Source organism: Erpetoichthys calabaricus, chromosome 10 (assembly GCF_900747795.2).
Source record: "Erpetoichthys calabaricus chromosome 10, fErpCal1.3, whole genome shotgun sequence".
NCBI classification, from domain to species: domain Eukaryota; kingdom Metazoa; phylum Chordata; class Cladistia; order Polypteriformes; family Polypteridae; genus Erpetoichthys; species Erpetoichthys calabaricus.
The window spans coordinates 149,328,550-149,355,265 of NC_041403.2; the positions used below are offsets into that span (position 1 = coordinate 149,328,550).

Here is a 26,716-nt window from a genome sequence, read left to right on the forward strand (position 1 = left end):
AGAGACGCTGTTAAAGAAAAACTAAAAAAAAAACAAAACACCGACTTCGTAATGCAACAACCCCTTCCTTCTCGAGCCCAAACCCCTGCTTCCGCCCCCTCCGTTCCGGGTCCCCTCCCCCTTTCGTGTCAATCATAACCCACTGTCAGTCCTCCGCGCTGTAGACTGCCCTCCCTCAATCGGACCCAACAGTCACTCCCAAGGGCCTTCAACCTGGCTGGGACATTACAATATGTTATATATCAGTCTGTTTTGCGTCCTATAATTTTATTTTATAAAAATGTACTTATTAGGCAATACTGTCTGTATTATATGCCATCTGTCAGAATGCATTTTATTACATGCGACAAAACCTTGGAACAGGAGTGTCAAGAACGTCACCCACCTGGTCTGAGGAGTCTCGATTTAGGGTCTTGTATCAATGGTTCAGGCTGGTGGTGGTGATGTAATGGTGTAGGAGAAATTTTCATGGCACACTTTGGGCCCCTTAGTACCAACTGAGCATCGATTTAAATGCCACAGCCTACCTGAGTACTGTCACTGACCACATCCCTTTATGACCGCAGTGTACCCATCTTCTGATGGCTACTTCCAGCAGGATAACGCGCCATGTCCACAAAGCTCAGATCATCTCAAACTGGTTTCTGGAACATGACAACTAGTTCACTGTATTCAAATAGCATCCACGGGAATCAGATCTCAATCCAATAGAAGACCTTTGGGATGTGGTGGATGTGGAGGATTCGCATAATGCCTGATGCTATCAGGTCAATAAGGACCAAAATCCCAGAGGAATGTTTCCAGCACCTTGTTGAATGTATGCCATAAAGAATTATGGCAGTTCTGAAGGCAAAAGGGGGTCCAACTCGGTAGGTGTGTATGTGTGTGTGTGTGTGTGTGTGTGTGTGTGTGTGTATATCCATCCATCCATCCATTTTCCAACCCGCTGAATCCGAACACAGGGTCACGGGGGTCTGCTGGAGCCAATCCCAGCCAACACAGGGGGCAAGGCAGGAAACAAACCCCGGGCAGGGCGCCAGCCCAAGGCAGTATATATACAGTATTTTATATATATATATATATATATATATATATATATATATATATATATATATATATATATATATATATATATATATATATATTTATATATATATATATATATATATTATATATATATATATATATATATATATATATATATTTATATATATATATATATATATATATATTTATATATATATATATATATATATATATATATATATATATATATATATATATATATATTTATATATATATATATATATATATATATTTATATATATATATATATATATATATATTTATATATATATATATATATATATATTTATATATATATATATATATATATATATTTATATATATATATATATATATATATATATATTTATATATATATATATATATATATATATATATATATATATATATATATATATATATATATATATATATATTTATATATATATATATATATATATATATATATATATATATATATATTTATATATATATATATTTTTATATATATATATATATATATATATTTATATATATTTATATATATATATATATATTTATATATATTTATATATATATAAACGAACCACACGCCGTGGCGCAATGTTAGGGGCATCGCCTCTGTCACTTACGTCCGAGGTTCGATTCCCGAGAGGGAGTGCAGTAGAGTGTGTACGCCTGATGAGCCCAGAATTAGGGCAAAACACGTGTCACGTACTCTTTGCATTATTTGACAGTAAACTATTTCAACCATATATATATATATATATATATATTATGCAGTATGGGGTGCCAAACAGGCAAATATAATGATTTTCGGAATATATAAAGTCAGTATTCTGAATATATAAAGTCAGCGTCAGAATATATAAAGTCATTCCTGATTATATATAACGTCAAAGCCTGGTTATATAAAGTCAGTGTCGGAATATATAAAGTCATTTTTGAATATACTGTATAAAGTCAGCGCTGGATTATATAAAATCATTCCCGAATATATACAGTCAAAATTTGAATATATATAGTCAGCATTGGAATATATAAAATCCATCCATTATCCAACCCGCTACATCCTAACTACAGGGTCACGGGGGTCTGCTGGAGCCAATCCCACCCAACATAGGGCGCCAGGCAGGAAACAAACCCCGAGCAGGGCGCCAACCCACCGCAGGACACACACACACACACACACACACCCAGCGCGGACCCGGGAAGCGAAACCGGCTCGCCTAACTGCGAGGCAGCAGTGCTACAAATAAAATGGTCTAGTTCCATCAATTGTTCTCTAATTTCCGTGCTTGTCATTTCACTCGTATTCTAGTGAAAGATTTCTTCCACAGAAGCCACTCAGAGTCAACCGGGCTTGTGACGTTCGTCCAAAAATGCGTCCATACAAAAAGAATAAATAAATATAGTGTTCAAAATGCCAGTCACATACATCATTTTGAATACATTAACTGAACGGTGTTGTTTTTTTTTTTTATATATTTTTCTGAAGAATTTTTTGTTAACTTATTTCAGTACGTTGTATTAGGAACTCATTGAGTTTACTAAAAAAATGTGCCTTAGTCGTTTCAATCAATATCAATCATAATTGACTTTAAATGTATATATTCAGGAATGAGTTTATATATTCCGACGCTGACTTTATACTGTATAATCAGGAATGACTTTATATATTGCAACGCTGATTTTATATATTCGGGAAGGACTTTATACACTCTAACTCTGACTTTATATATTCTGACGCTGACTTTATATATTCCGACGCTGATATTCCAAAAATCATTGTAATATATATATATATTATATTGGTTGGCACCCTGCCCGGGATTGGTTCCTGCCTTGTGCCCTGTGTTGGCTGGGATTGGCTCCAGCAGACCCCCGTGACCCTGTGTTCGGATTCACGGGTTGGAAAATGAGTGGATGGATGGATATATTATATTACACACACACACACACACATATATATATATATACATACACACACATATTTATATATAATATATACAGTCATTGACAGTCTTGCCAGAATTCCAAAACGATCGCATACCCGCTACGTGTAGTCCTGACTGTCTTGTAGCGCTCGCTCTCGAGATGGCGCGTACCCGCGCATATTTAAATAACAAGAGGTTCTCTTTAAAGCAGACGCAGCGGTTTCTCTTCTTGGTAAGTTGCTTACAACTTCGCTGCCTTTACATCGATTTTATTTTTCATGTTGCTCTTAATTTTTAGTCTTGTGATTAGACAGCTATATTTCAGACGTTAATTTTTTCAACTAAAGGAAAATGTATTTGATTAGGGGAAGGGCGGCGTCAGCAGTCCTTCAACTTCTTTTTGCACTATGTATGTATGTATGTATGTATGTATGTATGTATGTATGTATGTACGTGTTTCTTTATTTATTTTATCGTTTTATATAGTTCCATGTTTGGAGGGAATTTGTATGCATGAGTACTTTAAAAATTACAGTTGGCGACTGGACATTTAAGATCTGCCCAGATTCCCACAAACCCTGTTGGAAGTTAATCTTGTATTTGAATGTTCCTTCTGACAATGTTCGATCCCATTTATTGTTTCATGTGGGTTGTCTACTTTGTAAGTTGCCTTAAAATCCCGATTGAGATGAAAGTCACTAGGTAAAGTCTAGGAGGAGTAGTGGTATTTAGCTGTATTATTGTCGGTATGCAATGATTAAAAACATTTTACTTGTTCGTCAGTGCTTCTATTCCCGATCTTTGATCGTTTTCATATTGGGTTAAACGTAAATGTAATCCTGTGATCGCTCAATCCAGTTAGGGATCGTTTATTATTACAGTTAGGCTTTATTATAGTGGATGTACGTAGAAGGCAAACACTTGTACAAAATACGTTTGACGTCAGTAATTTGAAATGTATTTTATAGGAGTGATTATGATTACTGTGCTGACTCCCATACTTGGCACTAACAGTATCAGATAATCACAGATACTGACATTTGACACCTTTTTGCCTTTTGAAACGTGACAGTTGAAGCGTGGTTTTCCTCTGGAGGGGATGGAGTTTTGTTTTTATTTATAATTTTTTCAACATGATAATGATTATTTGGCTGAGGCCCTTATCGAAGGCGTCTTGCAGAATTTGAGATACAGTTGGCTACGTTTCTTTCGTTTTACCAATCGAAGCACGGACAAGTGAAGTGACTTGCTCCTGTTCACAGCCTTGGGGTTAAAGCCTTAACCGCTTCGCCACAATACCTGTAATAGTCATACTATCACCGATGGTGCTTATTATAACTGTATAATGTATATTCCAGAAATTTAATTTTAACATCATGTGTATTTTTGTTTGAGACTCCTATCCATCCGACGTATTGCCTGGCCCAGCTCACTCCTATATTGGATTTAGATCATTTGAAAAATGTATTACTATCCACCTGTTTTCTGAATTATGTCATCTGCAGCGTCTCGACAGCCCGTAGTCTAATATGGAAGGACAGGAACGAACCATCTTGAACTCTAATTCAAGCCAGGCTCACTAACACACACGGCCCCTCTGACAAGTCGGGTGAGAGCTGCCGGTTAACCTGCGCTCACGTATCCATTTAATATAAGGCGCAAGGAGTCAGCCTTGGGCACGATGTCAGTACATAATATCGCCAATAGATTCATTTATAGTCTCCTACTGTACATTAAAGTGTGCTACCCTGGGTATGTGATGGGGGCATAATCCGTCAACACATGGGGAGAACGAATCGACAAGGACGATTGTCCAGCGCTAACAACTGAGGCGCTGTCAATCTCTTCGCAGTGTTTAATAGCTCTCTGCCAATAGATTTAACAGTGTCACTTTGTAAATTAGATGTGAATTATTAACTACTTAGATTGTGAATCACGAGCACTCCGACTTGTAAGAACATGCTGGTGAATATGCGCGTGTTTAGACAACCCTGGAACGCCGCCTCGACCTCCAGTTTGTTTTCATTAGCTGCTCCACACTAACCGGCTGTCAAACTCGCCCGATCGGCCCGCGGTTTACAAAGACAACTCTGTCAAATTTTACTATCTGATTAAACGGGTTGCGTTCATTGGTTAAGTGTCCAGTCTGCGGGCAGTCAAATCCTCCACTTCCTTATTTGAACTGCTCATTTGGCTGCGCCACAGAAAACATCACAGCCTTCGACTTATAGCGTTGGTGCCTCACACGCCCAGAGAACCCCACGTCTCCTTTTATTCAAACTCCCCTGAAACCACAAAATGCTGGTCTGTTAGCATCGTCTGAGATTCGAATCGGCTCGGAGATTTTTGCCCCGCGGTGAAGTGGCGTCCTGTCTAGGATGTGTTACTGACGGGCCCTCAGGCCAATAGGCTACTATCGCCAAGTTATGGCCGCTTAAATTTAGATGTTCACTTCTATCCCAGCCAGCCATTACAGAACCCGTTTCATTCACTTTCGGCTCTACTGAAGCATGTGGTGGGAGCGAGGAGACAACCTGAAAGGGTCGCCAGTCCACGATTGATCCCAGTCACGAACACGGGGCCAGTGTGGAGCCGGCAGGCAACAGCAAGCGCGATGACGAAAACACACGAGTGCACAGCCTAACAATCGTGAGGTTAACTACTGCGCCACCGTGAGGGAAGTCTTTTCTAGAGTTTCTATCTAACATCTCGTTCAACTTAGTAATATTGTCATACACAAACAGAATAAGGAAAATTTCTTAGTTCCATTACATCACCAGTCCCCTTTGCATAGATCAGCAAATGTTAATACACCTGTGGTGCCTTTCTATCTATCTATCTATCTATCTATCTATCTATCTATCTATCTATCTATCTATCTATCTATCTTGTACTGCACTTCATATCCATTTACGTATTATATAGTGCATTTAATAACTATTATAAACTCTATCTATCTATCTATCTATCTATCTATCTATCTATCTATCTATCTATCTACAGTGCATCCAGAAAGTATTCACAGCGCATCACTTTTTCCACATTTTGTTATGTTACGGCCTTATTCCAAAATGGATTAAATTCATTTTTTTTCCTCAGAATTCTACACACAACACCCCATAATGACAATGTGAAAAAAGTTTACTTGAGGTTTTTGCAAATTCATTAAAAATAAAAAAATTGAGAACGCACATGTACATAAGTATTCACAGCCTTTGCTCAATACTTTGTCGATGCACCTTTGGCAGCAATTACAGCCTCAAGTCTTGTTGAATATGATGCCACAAGCTTGGCACACCTATCCTTGGCCAGTTTCGCCCATTCCTCTTTGCAGCACCTCTCAAGCTCCATCAGGTTGGATGGGAAGCGTCGGTGCACAGCCATTTTAAGATCTCTCCAGAGATGTTCAATCTGATTCAAGTCTGGACTCTGGCTGGGCCACTCAAGGACATTCACAGAGTTGTCCTGAAGCCACTCCTTTGATATCTTGGCTGTGTGCTTAGGGTCGTTGTCCTGCTGAAAGATGAACCGTCGCCCCAGTCTGAGGTCAAGAGCGCTCTGGAGCAGGTTTTCATCCAGGATGTCTCTGTACATTGCTGCAGTCATCTTTCCCTTTATCCTGACTAGTCTCCCAGTCCCTGCCGCTGAAAAACATCCCCACAGCATGATGCTGCCACCACCATGCTTCACTGTAGGGATGGTATTGGCCTGGTGATGAGCAGTGACTGGTTTCCTCCAAACGTGATGCCTGGTATTCACATCAAAGAGTTCAATCTTTGTCTCATCAGACCAGAGAATTTTCTTTCTCATGGTCTGAGAGTCCTTCAGGTGCCTTTTGGCAAACTCCAGGTGGGCTGCCATGTGCCTTTTACTAAGGACTGGCTTCCGTCTGGCCACTCTATCATACAGGCCTGATTGGTGGGTTGCTGCAGAGATGGTTGTCCTTCTGGAAGGTTCTCCTCTCTCCACAGAGGACCTCTGGAGCTCTGACAGAGTGACCATCGGGTTCTTGGTCACCTCCCTGACTAAGGCCCTTCTCCCCCGATCGCTCAGTTTAGATGGCTGGCCAGCTCTAGGAAGAGTCCTGGTGGTTTCAAACTTCTTCCACTTACGGATGATGGAGGCCACTGTGCTCATTGGTTCCTTCAAAGCAGCAAAAATTTTTCTGTAACCTTCCCCAGATTTGTGCCTCGAGACAATCCTGTCTTGGAGGTCTACAGACAATTCCTTTGACTTCATGCTTGGTTTGTGTTCTGACATGAACTGTTAACTGTGGGACCTTATATAGACAGGTGTGTGCCTTTCCAAATCATGTCCAATCAACAAAATTTACCACAGGTGGACTCCAATGAAGCTGCAGAAACATCTCAAGGATGATCAGGGGAAACAGGATGCACCTGAGCTCAATTTTGAGCTTCATGGCAAAGGCTGTGAATACTTATGTACATGTGCTTTCTCAATTTTTTTATTTTTAATAAACTTGCAGAAACCTCAAGTAAACTTTTTTCATGTTGTCATTATGGGGTGTTGTGTGTAGAATTCTGAGGTAAAAAATGAATTTAATCCATTTTGGAATAAGGCGTAACATAACAAAATGTGGAAAAAGTGATGCGCTGTGAATACTTTCCGGATGCACTGTAAATAACTCAACATAACACACTCCAGCCAGCCTTTATACTCCTGATCATACGAGGTCAGGGTCACAACCTTTGTGAACACGCCCCCCCAACAACTGAAGGATGCATCATGGGAACAGGATCCACAAAATGGTGGCACTTGAGTGAAAAGACAAAATGGCATTGTGGTACACTGTGAATATATTTTAAATTTTATTAAGGTGCGCAAAACACTTAAACAAACCTCAGATTTGAAATCTCTATGTGGCAAAGCCCAATGTTCAATATATAATTGGGCAAAAACTCTGATAGAATTTGTACAATTCATTTTACAGGGATCATAAAAAGCACTGTGCCAGCTCGCTACAGTCACATCCAGGTTTATAGAATTACAAAGCTGACTTTTGCTAAACTAGTGTAACAAAGGCGCTATATTGGCGCCTGACCCGACACAGACTTGTATAAAAACCAAAGAACTTTTATTTTTCTTCACCTGTGGGGCACATCTTCCCCGTGTCCCACAGGCACAACACAGTCCCAAATACACAAAAGTAGACCAATAAAGCAAAGCACACCACAACTCTTCTCCACCACTCTTACCAAGTAACATCGTCCTCCTCCTCCCGACTCTGGCTATTGAGTGGTGGCTGCTGGCCCCTTTTATAGTCCACCCGGAACTGCTCCAGGTGGTTGACTGCCGAGTTCCGGCTGCACTTCCGGGTGTGGTGAATACACTGCCCATACGGGCTCAAGAGTCCCAGCCCGTGCACCCCCTGGCGGCGCCTGTGGGACCCAACAGGACTGCACCCAACTCCAATTCCCATGGAGCCCTGTGGGAAACCGAGGCACCGCTCCAATCCAGCAGGGCTGCCATCTAGTGTCCAGGGGGAGGTATTGCACAGTCCATGGCTGCTCCCCCTGAACATACAGCGAAGGGGCATCCCGGCCGTCTGCCACATTAGCTGTTTACAAATGTCAAATTATGCTGGCAATAGACGTCAAATTGTATGTAAGCACAACCTAAGAAAGCAAACAAAGAATACAGTTCAGAATTAAGACCACCCTGAAGTGATTCGTTGAGCGTGTTCACAGAATAGCCACACAAGAAACTGAAAATTCTTCTTCTCCTTCTTCTCTCGCCTGCTCCCATTAGGGGTTGCCACAGCAGATCATCTTTTTCCATATAAAAACCCACAAATCATTCAGATGTTAATATAAAAAGAGGCAGATGTTTGATGGGAAAGACGTCCTTCTGGCTTGTCTGAATGTTTTATAAAAGCCAAACAAATCATCAAAATGGACAGATCTCGGTTTTCTACAAGCACTAAAATGCTCTTTCATTTCATTTCAGGGTTGCAGAGATCCTTGTGGAATTCTCGTCTGAAGTCAAGTAGTCTTTTATAATAACGACTTGGTTATAAAGAGCATCAGCCTTCAGCCTTGAGTTTCGGTATGTGGTCGTCTTCTTTTATGGAAGGGAAGTTGGCGAGTTACAAAGTGACGACACGGTGCTAGGCCGAGGCTAATGAAGGAGAGCGTGTTCATAACAAGTGCGAGTGTGTGTCCGGTATGGCGTGTGATATGTAATCCTTTGTTAAATTCAATTGTTTCATTAATGAGAGTACAAAAGCATGAGCTTTAATGAGGGAATAGCATTCATGATAAACGTCAAGACCCGGCAATGTGTGGATCATTTTGTATTTGTGTAACTCTGCTTTTGTTCATTTTCCTGCGATATTTGGACATTTGTTGCAATTGCTAGAGAACTAATACAGCAATAATGGCAACGGCCTGGTGAGGCATGTGTACTGTCTTCATGTGACTGTCATAGACCCCTTGTAGACTTCTGGAGTATGTTATTTTTGTTACTTTTTCATTTTGTAATGATTTTTATGTTTAATTTAGAACTGGCATTTTGTTTAACTCCCCGTGTCTGCGTGGGTTTCCTCCGGGTGCTCCGGTTTCCTCCCACAGTCCAAAGACATGCAGGTTAGGCGCATTGGCGATCCTAAATTGTCCCTGGTGTGTGCTTGATGTGTTTGCCCTGCGGTGGGCTGGCGCCCTGCCCGGAGTTTGTTTCCTGCCTTGCACCCTGTGTTGGCTGGGATTGGCTCTAGCAGACCCCCATGACCCTCTAGTTAGGGTATAGCGGGTTGCACAATGGATGGATGGATTTTGTTTAACAGGATCATTGCAATTCCCTGGATGACACCAAACTCCTATCACAATTCCTTCCCTGGCTTGTGTTTTTCTTATCTTTTCCATGTGTTAACTTTTTTTTTTCATTTGCATATTCTACTAAGACAAAAGAGATCATAAAGAGTTGGGGCACCAAATGACAAACCCCTTATAATTGTTGGCAAAAGAACAAACAGAAATTCAAAATAATTCTGTGAACGTCTTCTTAGATGCAAGTTCAAACATGAACTGTTTCAAGATGGTGGATCTTCTGCTTTTAAGTCCTTCCAGCAGGAAGAGGCGGGTCTGTTTCGGCAGACACAGGAAGTGATGTCACTGGAGGTATTGCTGTCAATCTTCTGGTCTGCAGAGGGAGAAAGAGACGGGCATTAGGACACAGCGCCAACCCCTGGTGTGGTGGGGAATTACAGTCACTAGAGCTCTTAAGCTGTCCCCTATGCACCCACATGTGACATATATATATATATTTTAAGTGTTTCTTCATTAATTTTCTTCACTTGTATTTGCCATTATTGGTAGCTGTCTCGCATTTGTCCCCTAAGTTTTGCTAATAACAACATCAGAGTGACAGTTTAAAGATCGCCATGATGGCACCTTAACTACCCAGGTTTGATGGATTCGTCATTTTCTTTCTTAAAGCATACATTCTAAAGATCCCTTAGTTTTTGATTTTTTTTTACATTTTCTAGTATGATTTTTGAGTTTGATAAACTTTCTAATAGTCTTCTGGTTATAATTCCTTGCTTGTTTTACAACTCATTAACTTTGGTTGCATTTCGGGGTCAACTTTAACAATTACTTACTATTGACAAGGTCAGTTGTCAGTGACATGATTTCCATTAATGTGACACCTGACGTTATAACACTGATGATATGAAAGATGGCGTCACATAGTACACAATGTCCAAATTTTTGGGTTAAATAAATTAACAATTTATGCTTCGGTTAGAGCTAAAGTAAGGATCGAGGTTTAGTGTTAGTTGTGACTTTTGGCTTTGTTCTTTTTCCCCATATGTTTTGGTTTTGTTATGATTATAGGTTTATAGATCTAAAACAACCAGCTTTTGAGCTTTTGAAATGACAAAGTAATAGCTTAATTGGTATATTGACTAGATAAGCAAACTCAACCTATTCAAGGCCATTCAAAGTAATTAAAGAAATATGCTGTGATACACGCGCAGACAGGGGACAGTTTAAGGCTGTGATATTCCTCCGGAAAGCCAGAGGGCGCTGTTCACTAATGGCTTTTCTCTTCCCCTCTCTGCAGACTGGACGATTGACAACTATGACACCTCTGACATCACTTCTGGGTTCCGCCCACCTGGACCCGCCTCTTCCTGCCCAGGACCTTTATCACAAAAAGCAACACCATCTTGATCAGTCTTATGGAGACTCGCATCACTTTGAGTTTTTTTTTTCTTATTCTTTCTAAGCACGCTATACCATGAATTTTATTTTGAATATACGAGGTTGGCCCTCATAGTGCCCCATAGATTTATAATGTCTCTTTGTCTCATTATTACAAATGTAAATTCAAGGAAATAAAAACCAAGCTACACAAAAATCTAAATATTATAATGAAGAAAAGATCATGAACTACAAAATCCAAATAACTAAACAAAAAAAGAATAATAATGCAAAAACCAATCAAAACAAAACAAACAAAATACAAAAACTATAATATAAAAATTTCAAAATAATAGAAATGCAAAATAATAAAAACGCAATAATAAAGAAAAGGCACAAGCCAATATATATTTAATAGACAGAGCAATACTAAAGTCTAAAATGTAAAATTGGCCAAACAATATAAAAAAGCAAAGTGATGCAAAAACTAAAAATAATGCAAAAGTGCAAATTCAAAATTGCAAATTAAATTCCTCATCATTTGTGAAATGGTTAACTGGCATCTATTAACCCTTAAATCACCACAATCGGCTGTTGTCGGTTCCCAGTGTAATTTGCCAGCATGCCGGAGCTGATCAGTCCGTGCCGTACATTCATTGAGCAGCCAGCTCATGACCACTGGCGCCCCCTGCAGCACTGAAGCCTCACTGTCCCTGGGATTCAGCCGCTGCACTAGACTAGCCTGACAGCATCAGCGTTGGCCTCGGCGTGCACATTCAAGAGCAGCTGGCTACTGAATTTCATCAATGGCGTCAGTTGTACTTTGTACATATAATAATAGATTATTGCAGTAGTTCTAAAATAGTTTTTACAGTACATTGGCAGTTTATAAAATGATCAGCGTTGCAGCAATGATGATGCTCTTTGCATGGAAAAAAATATTTGTTCAATTAAAATTTCACTTTTTCTTGGTGAATTGTGACGTTTCCTTAAAAAGTGCAGCAAAAACATATTTGGCTTCCGGGGGTACATTAACCCCCCAAGTATGTGGCAGTTTAAGGGTTAAGATTACCTATATAGAACTTGAGCTGTTCACCCAGATTAAAAGATAGAGCTCTGGACATCATGAATCTAAACTTAGACGTCAAATAACATCTGAGAAGGCACACGCTAGACCAGGTGCTCTGATTTACCAATCCGAAGATAAGCTCGGAGAAGAAGAGTAATGAAGAGGTCTGATTACTGAATACTTTGTGAATCCACTGCATACACAGAGCTGCTTATTCTAACCAGCTGGTAACAACTTTAGTTATTCCCTTAATAACACTGGTCTACAAAAAAAAATTTATTGTTTGCTACTGGGAACTTCAGAGCAGATCTTTATTACATTTTTTACACTGATTTCATATATGAAATCAGAATTAAGCTAGCACGTCAGGTTTTTTCAATACACATCACAATACACTTTTGAATATCATTATAATATATCAACACGATATCTGGAGTTTGGACTCTGTCCCACCAAAATTGCTTTGATATGTTTATTCTGAAAACAAACCAGAAGATGATACCAGAGACACGTTAAAGCATATTTATGTCAATTTACCTCAATATAAAAGTGAGGTCAACGTGCCCAAAAATGTTGGAGTCAATCGCTTTTGCTCTTGTACTGCACATCCGTCTCTCTTTGCAAGAACCAGCAGTAGTCACCCATCATGCTCGGAGTGAATTTTCCCCGATATCAGTTTTCCTTCAACTTTATATCTTGACTAGCAAAATACCTGCGCTTCGCAGTGGAGAAGTAGTGTGTTAAAGAGGTTATGTAAACATATATATACATATACATATATATACATATCTACATATACATATATATACATACATATACACATCCACATATACATATATATACATATAGAAATTTACACATCTACATATATATATACATATGTACATATATATACATATAAATAAAGACATACATATATACATACATACATGCATTCACACATATATATATATATATATATATAATATATTCACGGCATTCGTAGTCTGAATCACAATCTGATTGTATGGGTGGTTACCTACCAGGTAACGCTTGTGGTTGGCCAGCAAGTCAGCTAACATCAGCCACGGTGCCTTCAGTTGTGAGAAGCAGATCATAGAATGGTTGAAAATAGTTTACTGTCAAATAATGCAAAGAGTACGCGACACGTGTTTCACCCAAATTCTTGGCTCATCAGGCGTACACACTCACTGCACTCTCTTACGAGAATCGAACCTTGGATGTCAGCGCTAGAGGGGCTTCGCAGCGGTGAAGTATTGCTTTTAAATTTTAATTAAGAAGAAAAGTAAACCTTTTTAAATTGAGGGAAAATATACCAATAACAATTTGTTAAGGATCTGTTTTTTTGTGAAGCTGCCTTTACACAGCCTGTCCGCTGTTTTATAAACGATTGCCATATAAGGCCGTCCTTTCTCCTTGCTTAGCGGTTCTGTATTGTTTTATTGTTCGTTTATTACGATTGTTATAGTTCTCTTTGTGTACCACGTTGTCAGTTCAGCACTCCGGTTGTAATATGACCAAGTCGTGCAAGCTTACTGTTGAGAATGCAACGTATAGTTGTACAGGAGAAAAGCAATCTTGCCAAACTTAATTTAAACTTACGGTTTACACCGTGCTCTGTTTCCGCCTTAGCTGCACTTATGAATATGCTTGTATGTGTCACTCGCTCGCTTCTTATTGTTTCGGTGCCTTCTCAATTGTGTAATGAATGTTTTCTTCAGTGCTCTTTGGGGCACTTCCTTGTTTTCTACGTACTGCGCTCACAGTCAGTTCACGTGATTACGTGGGAGGCGTGATGACGCGATACGCAACCCTGCCTCCCACGGCCATCGAGCTGCAGTCCATTACAGTATATGGACAAAAAAGAGGTTCCAGTTATGACCGTTACGCTTTGAATTTCGAAATGAAATCTGCCTAACTTTTGTAAGTAAGCTGTAAGGAATGAGCCTGCCAAATTTCAGCCTTCCACCTACACGGGAAGTTGGAGAATTAGTGATGAGTGAGTCAGTGAGTGAGTCAGTGAGTCAGTGAGGGCTTTGCCTTTTATTAGTATTGATGAATCTTTCCCCATGCTCATCTTTGACATCGCTTAGATTTGGTGGAAGAAAGTCGAGATGAGAATGTAAAAAATGCGTCTTCAGTGACATTCTGGCTCCCATAAGCTAATATACTTTCAGCATATTCTCCACAAGCTCAGTATAATTCTCTGCTCTGTGATTGTCAAGAAAATTCTGGACAACCTGCACGAATGAGGGTGCTGATTCAGTTGTCTTCAGTTTCCTTTTGAACTCCTCATCAAACATCAGTCCACGTATTTCAGGGCCAACAAAAACACCTTCCTTAATTTTGGCTTCACTTTTCTCAAGACCAGATTTATTTCTTAAATGCTGAAACGCATCGCCTTTACTGTCCAGTCACCCTAGTTGTCCAAGACCTGGAACATCATAACTAAAAAACGGGATGTGCTGGACGAAAACGGTTTTCAGATTTGGAGTCAGCAAGTGAAGTTTGTTAAAGTACAGATGAAAGAATCCCAGTAGCAAAATGCTTGTTGACCAGTGCACAAGATTCAACTGGAAAGATTAAAACTCTTTCAAGCTTTCTTTGTAGCTCCAAGCTGTTAGTCCTGGGCTCAGTCTCATTACACTTCTCCAGACTTTCTCAAGGTCTCTTATGCTTTCTTGTGACATGGACAAGCCTCCACTCCAGGTGTACAATGTGATATACAACTTAAACAAAGCCATTTTTTGTATTTGTACACCATACTAAACGGGTCCATTAGCCTTTGTATTTATTCACATTGACAATCTGGTTATGAACAGTGATGGATCCAATTAAGACTCCCAAATCTTTTTCATCCCCTATGCTGGGGTCTTCACCTTTACTTGATATGTCTAATTCTATCATTTTTTTCAGTAAATTTCTCCCTTTCAGTACAATTTAAAATTACATTTAACTTTATTAGTGTGTTGAGTTAAAGAGTTTGTAAACATAAAAGTCCCATAAAATGCCAAAAATGCCCACTAGAGAGGGAAGTACTGTCAACTCCCAGCTAGACAGGAAAATGGCAAACATTGAATCTTAATTTAAAAAAAATACACGAGGGGGGACCCAAAAATAACGAGAATTTTTTTCTGGAGGGTGAAGTGGTGTTACTTCTGACATTTGCCACTAGGTACGTGTACTCGACTGCCCACTGCATGATTTGGCCAAGCGGTACTCAAGTGATTGTGTGATGCATTGCAGAGAAAACAACCTGAATTGTGGCGATCAGGTGAGTGGCTTCTCCATTGAGCATGCGTCAGTTTCTCATGAAAAACGGGATGACAATGGTTTCCCACTCCCCGGACCTTGCACCCTGCAATTTTTTCTTACTTCCAAGAATAAAGAGGGACTTTAAAGGTAAGCGTTTTCAGGATGTAGAGGAGGTCAAGAAGCAAACGATGGAGGCACTGAAGGCTATCACTTTGCAAGAATTTCGGAACAGTTTGAAACAATGGAAAAAGCGGTGGGACAAGTGTATTGCGTCTTAGGGAGAGCATTTTGAGGGTGATTACATTTGGGAAATGCTTTGAGAAATATATGATTAAAAAAAAATTCTTGTTATTTTTGGGTCCCCCCTTCATTTTTATATGTTTTTACAAGAAACTCTATTAAAAAAAACTAACTTAGATGAGCTCAAGTGAAACAGCAAGGCAATCCAGTATAAACAAGTACTAAAGTGACGTCAATAAACAGAAGTTTATTTATCTGAAAATATCCAGAAATTGGGCGGCACAGTGGCACAGTGTTAGCGTTGCTGCCTCGCAGTTAGGAGACCCAGGTTCGCTTCCCGGGTCCTCCCTGCATGGAGTTTGCATGTCCTCCCCGTGTCTGCGTGGGTTTCCTCCCACAGTCCAAAGACATGCAGGTTTGGTGCACTGGCAATTCTTAAATGTCCCTAGTGTGTGCTTGGTGTATGGGTGTGCATGTGTGTTTGTGTGTGTGCGCGATCTGCTGGCACCCTGCCCGGGGTTTGTTTCCTGCCTTGTGCCCTGTGTTGGCTGGGACTGGCTCCAGCAGACCTCCATGACCCTGTTTTTAGGATATAGCGGGTTGGATAATGGATGGATGGATATCCAGAAATTCCAAAAAAAAAAGACAAGAAAAAGCAAAGAGAACTCCCCTGTACCAGTGCATGCAATGAACCGCAAGGGACTCTGGAGTTTTCCCCAGAGGAAGGGTAGAAGCAGTGCTGGTGCTAGGTAATTTTATGCCCTATGCCAAACTTATTAGTGTGCCAACCGAGTGTTTGGTAGCTTACCCATTGATCTGTGCCCTAAGCGAATGCCTAGTTCACATTAATGGTGGTGCTGGCCCTGGGCAGAGGGCAGATCCCATTTCGGCGATGGGCTGGTAGCCTCATCTCTGGCACATAGTAAAGGATGCCTAATCATAAAGAAATGAAATAATTAACAATATTAAAATAAAAAAAGAACAAAGGGGACATTTCAACCTTAAACCAGGGAGAAACCCTGGATGAAATATAACAATTAAAAATGGTCGATTTTTAAGTAATGCATTGCCACCTTTTAAGGTGTAAGTGATCTTGTTCCGTTTGTTTTTTTTTGTCGCATCTCATAATTCCGTCTCGTTTTTTAATATTTTACCTTCTTGTCGGTGATGTGATCACCGGTGCAACAAAAGATGACTGTGTGATTTGTGATCAGCTTGTGGATCGTTTGGCATCTCTTAAGGTTTTTCAAATTAAAGACCCAGTGTCAATAGTTAGAACTAAAATGTCCTGTTAGGTGAGGTATCAATAAACCCCTTTTGGTTTTGTTTATTATTCTTGTGAGAAGTTGACTTAGCCTGTTTAGTTTCTTTTTTGGATTTTCCCCTAAGAAATAACAAAATAAATAAATAAAACGTATTCCCTTTTTTCTCACGTTTTCCTTGAATAGTTCCTCTTGACATTACACCAGCAGACAAATTTTGTTTAATTAATTCATAACTCGTGAACCTATAAATAAAATTGGGAACATTGTGAGGCCAGAGGTGCATCCTTTATTTATAATCCGCGGGCCATTTGCATTTGAATATTTGCCTTGTAGCAGCAGAACATAAATGTGTGTGACAACAATGACCTTCACTTTTGGATCATCCCAGTTATTACTGGATTACTGAAAAAGCTATCCATTAGTATTTCATGAGAAACAAACAAACTGCCTTGGAATCCATTGTCTTAGGTGGGAGTGTAGCTCTACTGATGCCTTCATCTAGGGTGACCTGTTTGGATCAGTTTCCCCGATCATTTACTGTTGTCTTTACACATTTTATTGTGTTTTACACTTTTTTCTGGTCTCTTAGGATCGGTTATGTTCTGTATTTGCAATGGTGGTACCTGATTATGAATGAAGACTTGTGGAGAGTCGCGCTATGGTGACAGTCGTGTTTAGTGTGTGTAACTATTTATAGATTTTCATTTTGGTTTAAAAAGCTATACAGGAGACCTTACCTTGAGCGCTGTAAGGTGTTGCTGATGAGATATCCGGTGTGAGAAACAGCAGGACAACGGCGTGGGTGTGAAAGCATCTGAGGTTTTTCGGGTGGGAGCTCATGGATTGCTACTTGTGTCGACTGAGCTTGGACATGAGAAGACATTTTAGCATGAGGTACTGAGCCCCAAGGGAGTGAATGCAAGTTAGGAAAGCCATTTCCAAGTGAGTTAAAGGGCCAGAGAAGGGACAGTTTACTTACTAGAGGGTAATCGAAGTTGGAATTTTCATGAACGTGCATGCACACATCACCATAGGTGTCACGGATTTGAAGGCTTCCTTCAGCTTTATGGCGCATAGAGCAGACTAAGTGAAGGAACGCTAGGTAATTGGAAGGGGCTGTGTAAGACGTCTGTTGGGTCTGGAGGAAGAGATGCCGGGGGTGTATAAAATTGGAAAGATGGACACCAGAGATCATCTTCGTTATCGGTATTGAGTCCGTCTTAATGGAGGATGCATCACATTACATCAGAGCTGGACGGGATGAGGTGTACCTACTCTTGATTATCCCCTAGAACACTGAGAAGTGGGCAGTATGTGCTGAGCTGGGACACTGATTTCATTTGGTTCGTGTTTCTTTTTTGAGAAGTCCTCACATTCTTTGAGGTACCTGAGAAAAGGAAGAGATAAGAGCTGGCTATTTTTGTGATTTTGATTTTGACTTGGAATGTCCTTGGTGACCCTTTGAACAGCCCAGACAAGAGGGAATGGAAAAGGACAAGCACCATTCTGTTTTGTCTGCTTTTTATTCTTCATTAATTCACTTCAGATCTGTGATTTGATGGAGTGGAATTATTTTCAAATAATAATAATAATTATTATTATTAATTCTTTTCATGTACTTTAACTTTTAATGATTGGATATTTGTTATATCACCTTGTGTTTTTTTGTATCATCTTGTCTGTGTCTCTCTCATTCACCCCAGTTGGTTCTTGGTATGACTACTAGATGCCCCAAAATTAAACCTTTGCAAGGTTGACAGTAGGTATGCGGTACCACAAGACCCTCTGATGCACTGGTCATGAGGTCACCTCTGCCTGCTTTAGATATATTATAACTTTTTTGAAACTTATTTGTAGGTTTTGCTTTTTTGGCTTAACAAATCTTGCTTTTTAAATGAATCACGTTTTGTTTGAATTTGTGTTTAGGCTTTTGGTGATTTTTTTGGAATTTGCAATTTAATTCGTTTTTCACTTAAAGGATTTTTGGTTCAGTCCCTTCTTTATGCTGTTTGGTACCCCTCTCTGAATTTGTAAATTATTTGTTTGGTTTTTAGATCCCTTTTCTCCTGGCCTGGTTGTTGTTCCCATTGTTATGGCTAATTAATCACTGTTTAACAAATTAAAATAAATGTATTTGTGACTGTGTTTGGGTGGATTTAATAGTGGCATTTCCATCTTGAGAAATCACATCATGGCCATTTCTTTGGATACAATTGGATGGTGTTATGCTAGCAAACTAGCAAGGAGGATTTTACTGGTGAACCAAAAGAAAACGCATAGTTGAAAACAAAATAAAGGTGAAAGTGGGAGACTGGTAACTCTAAATATCGAAAAAACAGAGTCAAGGTCAAAAATACAGGCACAAGTCAAAAATCTTAAAGGACTTTAGTGATGAGATATATTCTTAAAGACAGGATGTATGGCAAAAGGGGTTGTGAATCCGCAAACTCGGATGGGGCAGAGCTCGCAAGGACAACCTTTAATCGTCATTTCGTTGATGAACGGTCACAACCTCTAAGGACATGTCCCTAACACTTCCAGAAGCTGCTCTAACAATGGGAAGACAAAATAGCAGCAATTATAAATAAACAAAATGGCACACAATATTTAACAAAACAAAAGTAAGCTTTAAATCCAAAAACTAGTGTTAAATTTGAGATTCAGTGCTCAAGAAAAGCTCAAAATGAATGGTAGATCTTGAAAAAAGATTAGAAACAAACATGCAAAAATGGAATAAAAGCATCTAATAATAACAGATGGGGTAGCTTTTCTTACTAGAATTCTCAGAATACCAGGGGGCAATCCAGCTCCCCAAACACCCAACACAAACAAGCACAGACACAAGTTTAAAAAACACAAAGAGTCTTTTATTGTGGGAAACTCTCAAGCAAGCGTTTCCCACCACCACAGCCATAAGTACAATTAAGCACACTCTATGTCTTCCTTTCTAGGAATTTCCCATTGGGATTAATAAAGTATCTATCTATCTATCTATCTATCTATCTATCTATCTATCTATCTATCTATCTATCTATCTATCTATCTATCTATCTATCTATCTATCTATCTATCTATCTATCTATCTATCTCTGTCTTTAATTGGTCAATGCCTCCTCCACTCCTCCAGTAAGTTTTGTTCACCTTCCACCCGACTCTGGCTCATCCATGTGAGGAAAGCAGCACTGAGAGGGCTTCCGGTGACATGAAGCACTTCTAGGTGAGGTTGGAGCCCTACAGAACAGGGACTCCCAAATCCTGCTGCTCCTCTTGGCGCCCAACAAGGCTGTCACCCGGGTCTACATTATCCAGCACGCCTTGTGGGCATCCATGTGGGAATCTGAGCCGGGGTTCGCTGCCATCTAGTGTCTTGTGTAAGTTGTCTCTCCCTGTCCTTACAGCTCAAGTGTGTCCCAGCTAGATAAGAACGCGGGTCGTCCCTCACAATGCAAGATGGCTGTCCTATGGGAATATGGAAAAGATTTAGCGGTTTACATTGACCAGACATTCTCACAAAATAAAAAGGGAAATTACATTTTAGTTTAAATTGTAAACACTATTGAGTACAAATCTAGAGAAGTTCTATGGGCTGATCATAATGCACTTATAAAATGACAGCTGGAGGACTGTGTGCAGTTCTAGTCACATTGCTACAAAAAAGGCACAATAGTTCTGTGTTGTGAGTTTAGTTTTTTGGCTTTTCAGGATTCTGTTTTACACATTTTTTGGTTATTATAACTATTCTTTTTTTGCTTATTTTTATCGCTGTGACAGTGACTTCTTTGTTGTGCGACTTTGGAACAGGTTTCCATCTCAGCTGCTGTCATGCTGCACACATTTTTCATGACTGCTACCATATTATCTATAACAATGATGTGCGCTGCCACCCACATGATGACCGTTGTTCTGACACATGATGTTATCACTAATTCAGGTGAGGGTAACTATTTCAGGTACTTAAAATTTTCAAACTTTCAAAATGAATGTGATTAAGTAGTGAATCAGCTACTTAATATCATGATTTGGACTTTATGTTTAGAATTTTTAGCGTTTCCTTGGCCTCTAAAAATAATGCATACAGTCGATTCTGTATTGAGGGATTTTTATTTGCAGATTCAAGCATTTGTGGATAGTAGTTGATGAGTTAACAATGGTTCCTCAGACCTTACATGACGACTTCTAACAATAGCCAGGCACAGGACACAGAACACAAATCCAGAGAAGCCTCTTTTGTTTTAGGGTCATAGTGCTTGTAAACCAGATTAACTCATTTTCGGCAGATGTGAAAACGATATAAAACAGAAACAGAATGATCCTCCTGGCTTCCTAAGGATGCCTTTTTAAATCATCTGCTCATCTTTCTCCAAGCAGCCCCAGAGTGAACAGATGATCCCGAGGCTACTGGGAATTGAAGTCCTTTTCATGTAGTGCTACTACATAATGAATCCGAAACTCTATAATTTACGATTTGACATGATCTGTTTGAAAGGTCCATAACAACTGTGTTCCTCATTTTTCGTTGCTTCATTCTATGTATTTTATCTCCAGATTACTATTACAGTAATTGGTTGTCATCTCTCATGTACACAAAGCCTGTCGCTATGACTAAAGATTAAAACTTGTTTGAATTTGTCAGGGTGAGTCACAGATTAGTTGGAGTGATTTGCTGGGTATGTCAGACTAGAAAACCGATCTGCATAGGAGTGTACCACCGACTGCCAGATGAAGGCCGCAACTGAAAATAACTTGAAAAGTCATCTAATGTCAGAAGGCCTTAACCAAATGAGCTTGATGGACTGAATAGTCTTCTAGTCATTTGTTACACTCCTTATGTTCTTCTGTGCATCAGCTAGCAAAGAAAATGATATCCCTTCCCAAACGTTTAACAATGAAGCATGTGGAGTATTCAGAATTAGATATACCGTGAATAAATGAAAGACCTGTGTGTGTGTGTGTGTGTGTGCATGTGCGCACGCTCAATCACAGCCACTAGATGGCACACGCATTCACTTTTAAATTTTTTCAGTGCTTGCATACTCCTCGCTTTTCACTACAAAAGACCTGTGTGCAGCAAATGCCACCGCACAACAACGATGTCGTGCTAATGACACAGATGTAGAGACACAACGTCAAAATGAAGCAATTGCTGTGGCTCAGCAACATGCAAGTGAAACACCTCAGCAACGGTGGGCAAAGCATGAAGTTTTCACTACTAACCTTGTCTATCTGGGGTTTTTTTCTCAAGACAAAGGTTAATAGGATGCATATGTCAGTAATACGGCTAAGATATGGTATCAGCAGTGTCTTCTTACAAAAGCCAGTGGGGCAGCAAGCACAGGATGGTCCTCGTCGTCTGCACTGGGTAATTCTTAAAAGTTAGCTGACACCTCTCCAAGTTCACAAATATAATAAACTACTAGGGAGTCTTTGGGTTATTTTTTGTCTGAAAGACCACATGCATCTAGTCGCTTCATACAAGAGAAATTGAAACTGGTAGACAGACACCCTAGATGTAAAGGCAGGCTCATGCTGGTGAAAGTTTAATTTCTGGCACACTGGCGAGACAAGAATTTCAACTGGCATCTTCGACTAACATAGTGAGTAGATCCATTATTTGTGATAAGACAATCTAGATTGCATGGGCACTACAAATAAATTAAAATAGTTTCAAGTCCCTCTAATAAGACAACAAGTACCCCCTTTATAATGATAGCCCTTAAGAGGCGTAAGTTCTTCTCTATTAGGTTCCATGAGTATAAACTGAAAAATGATATCTAATTCTTTGCTGATCGTATGCAAGAGAAGACAGCCAAGAAGGCAGGACCAACACATGCACAGGATGCCAGTCAGGGCTGTCTTAATGAATAGGCATGCTGGGCAGTTGCCCAGGGGCCTCATGCTAATCTATATATATTGTGACTTGCTGAGTGGTTGTGTAGGTAGGGGCCCCAGTGCACTGCTTTGCCCAGGGGGCCTATAATCCTGTTCAGACAGCCCTGATGCCAGTCCGTCACTGGGTAAACACACACACACCCACCAGGAGTCAAATTAGCAGTGCAGTGCCACCTCACCTGCATGTGTTTGGACTTTGGGGGGAAACTGACACGGATATGGAGAGAACATGCAAACTCTGAGCAGGGAGAACCTCCGACTTGAACCGAAAATTAGAACTTTCATTCACAACAGAAATGGATTCCAGTGGAAATGCTTAATGTAAGCATTTAGTAAAACTTAAAGAAAGAAATTCTTAGGATGCGGTGCAAGGATGTGATTATTTTTGAAAGAACAGCATGAAAGGTCACTTAAGTTAGCCACTTGAACTCCTGGTGCCAGTTAAGAAATGAAATAGTTCAAAAATGAATTGATCAATGCAGTTTACTTACCTTATCCAAATGAGCTCCACCGTCAATACTACATTTTTCTAAATGAGTTCGCAAATAGATTAACATACCCAAGTTTCTATTTAACAATTCAATTAACCAAGTTAAAAACAAACAAAAAAAGTGATATTATTACTAAAGAAGAATATATACTATGTATTTTATATTTGTGATAGGAGGAGGAGGTTAGGAGCACACGCTGATACAGCACATTGCTGCACCCACAACATAACAAACCAACTCAGGACCCCAGGTTAGGACCCGAGTGCAGCCATGCAACGGGTGACACCTCAGCAGGGGTCTCAAGTGATTGGCAGACATTAATCAAATCACTTTAAAGAAGGAACTCTTCTATGCTGAGGCACATTAAACTTAAAGCAAAATCTTCTTTGCACCTCTGACATGGATTTAGTTGCAAATCAGTTGTCCATGGTAACTGAACGCTGCCATGACAAACTAGGAGGGTGTCCCAAAATTCACGCAAGATTTGAATTTGGCACCATTTGTGCGGTAAAGTGTTGCCAACGAAAAAAAAAGACAGCGTGACAGCTCACAGTTCAAGGTTATTAAAAATGGAGCGCTACACGAAAGAACAACGCGTTTTCATTGTTGAGCAATATTTTAAAAATAATGAAAGTTTGGCAGCTACAGTTCGCAATTTTCGTACAAAATATGGTCGGAATAGTGATTTAACTTCATCAGCTGTGAAGAGATTAATTAAAAAAATCAGGGAGACTGGATCAATTAGTGATCTTAGACACTCTGACTGTCCTTCAACAAGTCGTTCAACACAAAACATCGAAGCAGTTCGTGAGAGTGTTGCTGAGAGTCCAGGAACATCAATTCGGCACCGTGGTCAAGAATTGAACATTTCCAGAAGCTCTCTACAGCGTATTCTCACGAAAGATTTGCATCTTCATGCTTACAAAGTTCAATTGAGTCAAGAACTGAAGCCTACTGACCACACACAGTGAAGAGAGTTCGTTGAATGAATTTTGGAACAACAACAAGTGAATCACGATTTTTCGAACAAAATCATCTTCAGCGATGAGGCTCATTTTCATCTTGATGGCTTCGTTAATCGTAAAAGTTTTTGCATTTGGGGTTCAGAAAATCCACGAGTGATTGTTTGTAGTCTAAGGTTTATGCCATGAAGCCCACGACCACCCACGCCTTGAAGGAGGAAATTGAGCGATGTATCGACGAAATTCAGCCACATTTATGCAAAACAGTCATGGAAAATTTCAACAAAAGAGTGCGTATGTGCCCACAAAGCCGTGGAGGCCATTTACCCGATATGCTATTCCATACATAACCCTATACTGTATACTTTATGAATCAATTAAAAATGTACAATTTTTAATTAAAAACCTGTGTTCTCTAGCAAAATTACTTCTTGCGTGAATTTTGGGACACTCTGTTAACTGCTGTTGAGCTCGGCCCGGACACAGACAGGCGGATACCGATGGTTCACCCAACACACATTTATTGTACATTCTATTTACAAATAAGTGACACACAACCCCAAAACTCTCTCAAAGTTCAGGCCTCACAATGCCTCTTCCTCTCTCTGGTCCGCCTCCACTCCTCTCCTCCAAGACTTTGTCTCTCGTCCTCCTTGCTGCAGCCACTGAACGGAGGGAGGCGGCCCCCTATTATCCCTACCCGGACGTGCTCCAGGTGCCTCCCGATAATCTTCCACCGGCACTCTCCAGTGTGATGGAAGTACCGGCTGCACACCCAGAAGCACTCTGGGTGTCCCTGGTCATCTTCCCCGCGGAAGTGCTGAGGGCCAGGGCTCTCCAAGCATTGGGGCGCCCCCTGGTGGTGACCACGGTCCCCTATAGGGTTGAGCTTCCAAGCTCAGTTCCCGTGGTCCCCAAAGCCACCAGGGCAGTCACCCTCTCATGGTCTGGAGAAGGTGTAATCCCTCCTCCGGTTCGTCCGGGCATCCCGGCTGGGTGCCACCCCCAGCCGCTTGCCACACTGCTCAGAAAAATGAAGGAAACACTTAAATCATAACATGAGATCTCAATGAAGAAAATTTTCAAATGGAAAATCTTTACTGTGTTATTCATTGAGAACAAAATAATGTAAAGGAAGCCAAAATCACCAGCTCATTGAAGGCTGATTCAACATCACGCCAAAAATCAAAGTGAAAACCACAGGCTGATCCAAACTGCATGAATTTCATCTCATGATGTGACTCAATATTGTGTATGCCCCCCAAATGCCTGGATGCACTTCCTACAATGTCTGGGGATGCTCCTGATGAGAGGGTGGATGGGGTCCTGAGGAATCTCCTCTCAGACCTGGATCAGGGTATCAATGAGCTCCTTGGTGGCGTCGGATGAACCGATATACAACATCCCAGATGTTCTCATTTGGCTTCAGATATGGGGAACAGAAGCTGGGTATATTAGGAGGATGATGCTAAAGATGGTAGTGAGAACAGCTATGTTATATGGGTTGGAGATAGTGGCAGTAAAAAAAAACAGAACTCAGAGATGGAGGTGGCAGAGTTAAAGATACTAAGATAATGCCTTGGGTGTGATGAGGATGGGCAAGATAAGGAATGAGTACATTAGAGGGTCAGCTCAGGTTGGATTGATTGGTGACAAATCCAGAAAGATGAGATTGCATTGGTTTGGACATGTGCAGAGGAGAGATGCTGGGTATAATGAGAGAAGGGTACTAAGGATAGAGCTACCATACTAGAGGAAAGGAGGAAGGCCTAAGAGGAGGTTTATGGATGTGGTGAGAGTGGACATGCAGGTGATTGGTGTGACAGAACAAGATACAGAGGACAGAAAGATATGGAAGAAGATGATCCACTGTGGCAACCTCTAACGGAAGCAACTGAAAGAAGACGTTTGCATCAAGAATTTTAAAATTAAGCTCTTGAATTTAGAATTATTCCTAAAATGTTTTATTTTCAGACATTAAGCAGGACTTAAATTATTGTATTTTGTAATTAGTATTTTAATGAATTATATCAAATGAAGAAGTATTCTAATAGTCTGGGAAGAAGGCAGTACTGAACTATTGAATATGGTGTACTGTAGAATCAGGTAAAGCTGGTTTTATACAGTTTATGATTCATAATATATCATCAAAAAGATAAGCCTTATTTTAATGCCTACTTAGATAATTTGAAAAAACTTAAAACAGATTCTGTTATGCCCCCGAGTTATGCATTTGTCGTGATTTTGTCACCTTTTGCCTGATAGCACAATGTTGACTGCTAAAACCTAGAAACAGAACAATCACCCAGAAATTTAATTTGTATCTATCTTGTCCCTGTGAAACAGAAGACGTAGAAGAGTAGAAATGTGTGTGTTCTTAG

General features: G+C 40.1%; 1 protein-coding gene across 1 annotated transcript in view; it reads left to right on the forward strand.

Annotated features, from left to right (window-relative positions):
* Positions 1–3,167: 3,167 nt before the first annotated feature.
* LOC114659537 (chemerin-like receptor 2) overlaps positions 3,168–26,716 on the forward strand; it is a 54,370-nt gene continuing 30,821 nt past the window's right edge. Inside the window, exons 1-2 of the mRNA XM_028812085.2 lie at positions 3,168–3,234; positions 8,970–9,068. The gene's annotated coding sequence lies outside the window, so the exon portion shown is untranslated. The remainder of the gene's footprint in view (positions 3,235–8,969; positions 9,069–26,716) is intronic.